A 6,000-nucleotide genomic window follows, 5' to 3' on the forward strand; every position below is an offset into this window, starting at 1 on the left:
TTTGGCAACCCACTTCCATTATTTCATATTTTACCAAAAGTTCGTGGCCTACTGGCAAGGTTCCAGCTGGCAACTCACATCTTTCTCCTCTGGCGCCTACATGGCTTTTCTTTGACTTCGCCTTCTTTCTCCCAGCATTCAGTTTAGTTTTCTCTGCTTAGCTCTATTCTGTCCTATCAGAGGCCAAAACAGCTTCTTTAGTCATTAACCAAAAAAGCAGCATATACAGAAGGACTTCCCACACTACCTCCCAACCCCAGAGGAGTCAGAAGTAGCTCCAGAAGTATTGGCAAAGCTTTAGGTTGATTAGAACTTTGTGGATAATCAAGTTTGTGGTTAATGTTCCAGGATCATGCCTCTTCAGGGACCCCATGCTCTCCCCAAGAACTTCCTGTTCCCCACAAATGTCATAATTTTATATTTCTTTATGGTTGAATTGTTGAACCCTGGAGTCCAATTACTGAGGAGGAGTCACCCCAAGAAAACAGACTTTAAGCAAAATTAATCAGAAGTGATAGAGTTGTAAAAGCATGAGGATTTAATTCATTCTGTCGTGACAGGGTCTTTTAGCATTCGAGAAGCCAGAAAGACCCCAAATAGCTGGTACAGGCTACTTTTAAAGCAAAAAGCCACAGAAACAAGGGGGGAGTCTGGGGGCTGTTTTCCAACTATTGGGATTGGCTTATTCAAAGAGCTATTAACAATAATTGGTCCGAGCCAGGACTGGAGGGCGGTTGCCAGATCAGGTGAGGTAAGAGGAAAAATTTGAGGGTTACTTTGACCCCTTCCCAGGAACTGAGTCAAAACATCAGGAACTGAGTCAACATCTTAAAGGTTATCTTGCCCCAGTTTTAATAACTAAGTTCTATCTGGAGAACATTCACAAAGACTCAGAGATATGGAAAGTTCCCAACATTTCAGTACATGTGTGGGGAATTGTTAGGTTCTTGGTTCCCGGGGGGGAGGGGAGCACTAAGGCTGAGAGGCCTCAGAGTTAGAGTTCTACAGAATACAATCCTATCTATCTATCTATCTATCTATCTATCTATCTATCTATCTATCTATCTATCTATCTATTTATACTGTCTACTTAGTTTTTCAAGTCAGGGTTTTTGTTTTGTTTTGTTTTTTGAGTGTGTGTGCATGTGTAATAGCTCCAGCTGTCCTGGAACTCACTTTGTAGACCAGGCTGACCTTGAACTCAAAGAGATTCACCTGCCTCTTTCCCTGCCCCCCCAACTACCAGTGCTGGGATTACAGGCATGTGCCACCACCTCCTGGAGTTGAATACAATACACTTACGCACACATACATTTTATTTATCCATTCATCTGTTGACGGACAGTGAGGTTGATTCTGTTTTTCAATTAGTGTGAACTACGCAATGAACAAGACCGTGCATGTATCTTTGTGGTATGCTAACTTAGAGTACTTCAGTGCACAACCAGGAGTGGTGAATAGCCAGGCCTTCCCAGTTCTGTTTTTTAACTTCCCAAGGAACCTCCACATTAACTTCCATGGTTAGTGTCAGCATCAGTTTACAGTCTCATCTGTGATGAACTTTCTCTGTACCGCCAGCCAGCTCCCTAGTAACGACACAGAGGCCTATTACCAATTCTGAAAGTTCGGCCTTAACTTAGGCCTGTTCTACTAGCTCTTATAACTTAACCCATATATATTTTTTAATTAACCTACATTCTGCCCCATGACCTTTACCTCTCTGTGTGCCTGACTCATTCCCAGCCTCCATGGCCTCTCCGCTTCTGTTCTTCCCAGTGTGCTCTCTGTGCCTAGAAGCCCTGGCTATATCTCCTGCCTAGTTATTGTCCATTTAGTTCTTTATTAAAGCAACCAGAAGGTGCCTTGGGAAAGACATATCTTCACAGTGCACGAAAAGATTACTCCACAGCTGGTCAGTGGTGGTGCACATCTTTAATCCCAGCACTTGGGAGGCAGAGGCAGGCGGATCTCTGTGAATTCAAGATCAGCCTGTTCTACAGAGAAAGTTCCAGGACAGGCACCAAAGCTACAGAGAAACTTTGTCTGGAAACCCTCCCCCCGCCAAAAAAAGTAAAAGTTTGATTAAGTGTTGTGATGCTTCCACCATTGCTCCTGCTGCTCAGGATGCTGTTGCTATTCTGGATCTGTGAGTCACATAAACTTCAGGATGTTTTTCCAGTTCTGTGAAGAATGTCATTGGAATGTTGATGGGGGTTACATTTAACCTGTAGAACACTTTTAGTAATTCAGCATTTTTACAATACTAATTCTGCCATTCTTTTAAGTGTAGGAGATCTGTTCACCTTCTAGTTTCTTCTTCAGTTTCTTTCCCAGAGTCTTAAGGTTTTCCTCTCCTTGTGCAAGTTTGTTTCTAGTGTTTTTCCGAAGCTCTTGTGAGTGGTATTTTTTTTCTGGTTTCTTTCTTGGCAAGTTTATCATTGTATAGTTTTCCTATATTGACTAGGAATCTTATTACTCTGCTGGAATGTGTAACAGGTGTGAGAGTTTTCTGGTAGAATATTTAGGCTCTTTCAAAGTATAGAATCATTTTGTCTCTTAGTGGGGGTTCATTTTTTCCTAGTTGTGTCTTTTTATCTCTTCTGTTTTTCTTGGTCCTGTTGCACTAGGTAAGACTTAGACTTTAGACTGGATAAGAGCAGTGAGATTGGGTACCTTTGCTTTGCTCTTAATTTTAGAAGAATTGCTTTCAGATCACTTGGTATAGCATTAGCGATCTGTTTATTGCAAGCAGAACTTAATTATGTTGGAAAATGCTCCTTTTATTCCCAGTTCCTTCGGGGCTCTTACCATTAAGGCATGTTACCTTTGCCAAATGTTTTTGTGCATCTTTTAAGATATTAATGTGATTCCCTTTATATAGTGTATGACATTTATTGTTTTGCATTTTGTTGCTGCTGTATTTTTTTTTCCAGACAAGGTTTTTCTGTTGCAGCCCTGGCCATCCTTGAACTCCTTCTGTAGATCAGGTTGGCCCCAAACTCAGAGATCTTGGCTTTTGCCTCCCTAGTGCTGGCATTAAAGACACGAGCCATCACACCTGGACCAGTTTGCACATTTTGAAGCAACCTCATATCCTTGGGGTGGTCGTGATGTGTGAGCCCCCAAAAATGTTCTTGAATGCAGTTTGTCTTGCTCAGCATCTTCACACTTGTGTACGTCAGGGAGATGACCTCGTTTCTTTCTCATCTACTTTTGGTATCAGGGCAATACTGGCTTCATAGAATGAGTTTGGATGTTTGTTGTCCCCTTCTATTTTATGGGATATTTTGAGAAATAGTAGTGTTAGGCCAGACTTAAAAGTTTGGTAGATAGAATTCAGCAGTAAATCTGTCCAGTCCTAGGTTTTCTTTATGGGGAGACTTTCAATGACTGCTTCAGTCTTGTTGGCTGTTGTGTGTCTGCGTGAGTTATTTAGATATCCTGGATTTAAAATTGGTGGATCTTGAGCTGGGAATGGTGCCACACACTTAAATCCCAGCACTAGGAGGCAGAGGCAGGCAGATCTCTGAGTTCAAGACCACAGAGAAACCCTGCCCCCCAAACCAAAATAAAATGAAAGATGGATCTTATGAGCTTAGATATTTGTTCATTTCTTCTTGACTTCTTGTTCAAAGTATTCTACAATGATCCTCTTGATTTTATTGCAATATGGGTAACAGTCTTTTTTCTTTCCAGTTAGATCAGTTTGGGTTTTCCCCTCACTTTTTGTGAATTTGGCTAGGGGTTTGTCAATCTTGTTTCTCTTTCTAAAAATTAACTTTGCTTGCTTGGTTCTGAACATCATCCCTTTGGCCTCCTTCGTGAGCCCCTACACTAGCCTTCATGAGTCTCCACAACCTGCCTTTTTGTTTCAATCGCTCTTGTTTCTCTAAGACCTGGATTATCTTTGAGAGCTTCCTGATTGTTTAACGTGAGCAATCACAGCTCTGGCCTTTCCCCCTAGAGCTCCTTTGGCTGCACCCAAAGCTTCTCACAAGTTGTGTTTTCATTTGTACTGATTCTAGGAACTTCTAGTTTACTCTGATTTCTTCAATGACCCACTCTTCAGTGAAGAGTTCTTTGTATTTGTTTCCTGTGGTTTCTCATTTTTTGTATGCTGTCTATTTTTATTGTTTGATCTGAGATGATACAAAGACTTATTTCTCTTGCATTTGTTTTTGTTTTTGTTTTGCAAGACAGGGTTTCTCTGTAGTTTTGGAGCCTGTCCTGGAACTCACTCTGTAGCCCAGACTGGCCTTGAACTCACAGACATCTGCCTGTCTCTGCCTCCCGAGTACTGAGAATAAAGGCGTGCACCACCACTGCTGGGATCTTCTTTTGTATTTGTTAATGCTGGCTTGTGGTCTACTTTAGAGGTGATTTCATGGCGGCTGAGAAGAATGTGTGTTCCACACCTGGTGGATGGAATAATCTACATATATCTTGGAAAGCCAGGATCTGTGATGTAGCTGAGGCTTCTTCACTGATGTATAGTTTGGATGACCTAGCTAACGGTGAGAAATAGACAACAATGTCATTCATTGTTACTGTTCAGGATCTAGTTTCCCTTCATGTCTGTGTTTATGAAATTATATGCCCAATATTTGGTGCATGTCTTTAAAGTATTCTATCTCCTTCATTAATCATTTCCGTTATTAATATGCAGTGGTCTTCTCTATCACTTCTGATTAATTTCACTTAAGGTCTGGTTTATCTGATCTCACAGCAGTAACCCAGTGTGTATTGATGTTCATACACTTGACAGACTGATTCCCATCCTTTGACTCTACGGCTGGGTTAGTCTTTGCCAGTGAGTTGTGGTTTTTGGAGACAGGAGACAGTTGGATTTTTTTTTTTAATACAGCCAGTTAGCCTATATCTATAGTTATTGGTGAGTTGAAGTAATTTACAGTTAAAGTTGTTATTGAGATATTTTATTGCTTCATACAGGTTTTTGGTATTGCTCAAGCTTAGATTTACATTTCTTCCTTCCTTTGTCTCCTGTTAGTACCGCATTTGCTGGTTCGCTGTGTTGCATGTGATGGGTTACTCCCTACCTTCACTTGGCATTTGCTTGTCTAATCTCTCATTAAATTTATTCCTATGATCTGTAATTAAGAATTCTTTCCTCTAGATATAACATTCCTTTAAGTATCCTCTGCAGTGATAGTTTTGTGTCCATAAATGGCCTTAGTTTAGTTTGTCTTCAAATTTCTTTATTTCTCTGTCCATTTTAAAACAGCTTTTCTGGATATTGTAGAGAGCAGATGAAGTCCTGAGTGAATGTGGTTTGTTGACATGAGTAATGCCCTGTCAAAGATCTCAATGTCTCAGACTCGGGTAATGTCAAAGCCTTCCTCAGGTCCGGCTCAGGGAAATGGAAAAGCCTTCCTATGATCAGTGTGTAAATGTTGACAGTGTGCGTATTAAGAATCACTTGGGATATGGAACTCTGGGGATGCCTGTGGGGGTTATATCAATTACACTGAGATGGAACAACCCCTCTTAATTGTGGGCAAGACCATTCTCTGTTCAGGGGACCGTGGGCTGTGTAAATGGAGAAAAGGAATTCAGCAATAGCTTGCATTCATCTTCCTCTGTTTCCTGAATGTGGGTGTCATGCAGCCAGGCTCCATCTCCTGCCACCATGTCCTTCCTTCCTGCTGGCATGTCTTCCCTGCCATGGTAGACAGTAACTGTCTCAATTAGGGTTTTATTGCTGTGAAGGGACACCATGGTCACAGCAAAGCCTTATAAAGGAAAACATTTCATTGGGAATGGCTTACAGTTCAGAGGTTTAGACCCATCATAGTGAGAAGCACGATGACAAACAGGCAGACATGGCGCCAGAGAGGAGCTGAGAGCTCTGCATCTGGATGGGCAGAGAGCAGGAAGGGAAAGCTGGGCCTGGCTTGAGCATCTAAAACCCCAAATCCCACCCACAGTGACACACTTCCTCCAATAAGGCCACACTTCCTGTGAACCTACTGGGGCCATTTT

This window comes from Myodes glareolus, chromosome 17, assembly GCF_982192425.1.
Source record: "Myodes glareolus chromosome 17, mMyoGla1.1, whole genome shotgun sequence".
Classification (NCBI taxonomy): Eukaryota; Metazoa; Chordata; class Mammalia; order Rodentia; family Cricetidae; genus Myodes; species Myodes glareolus.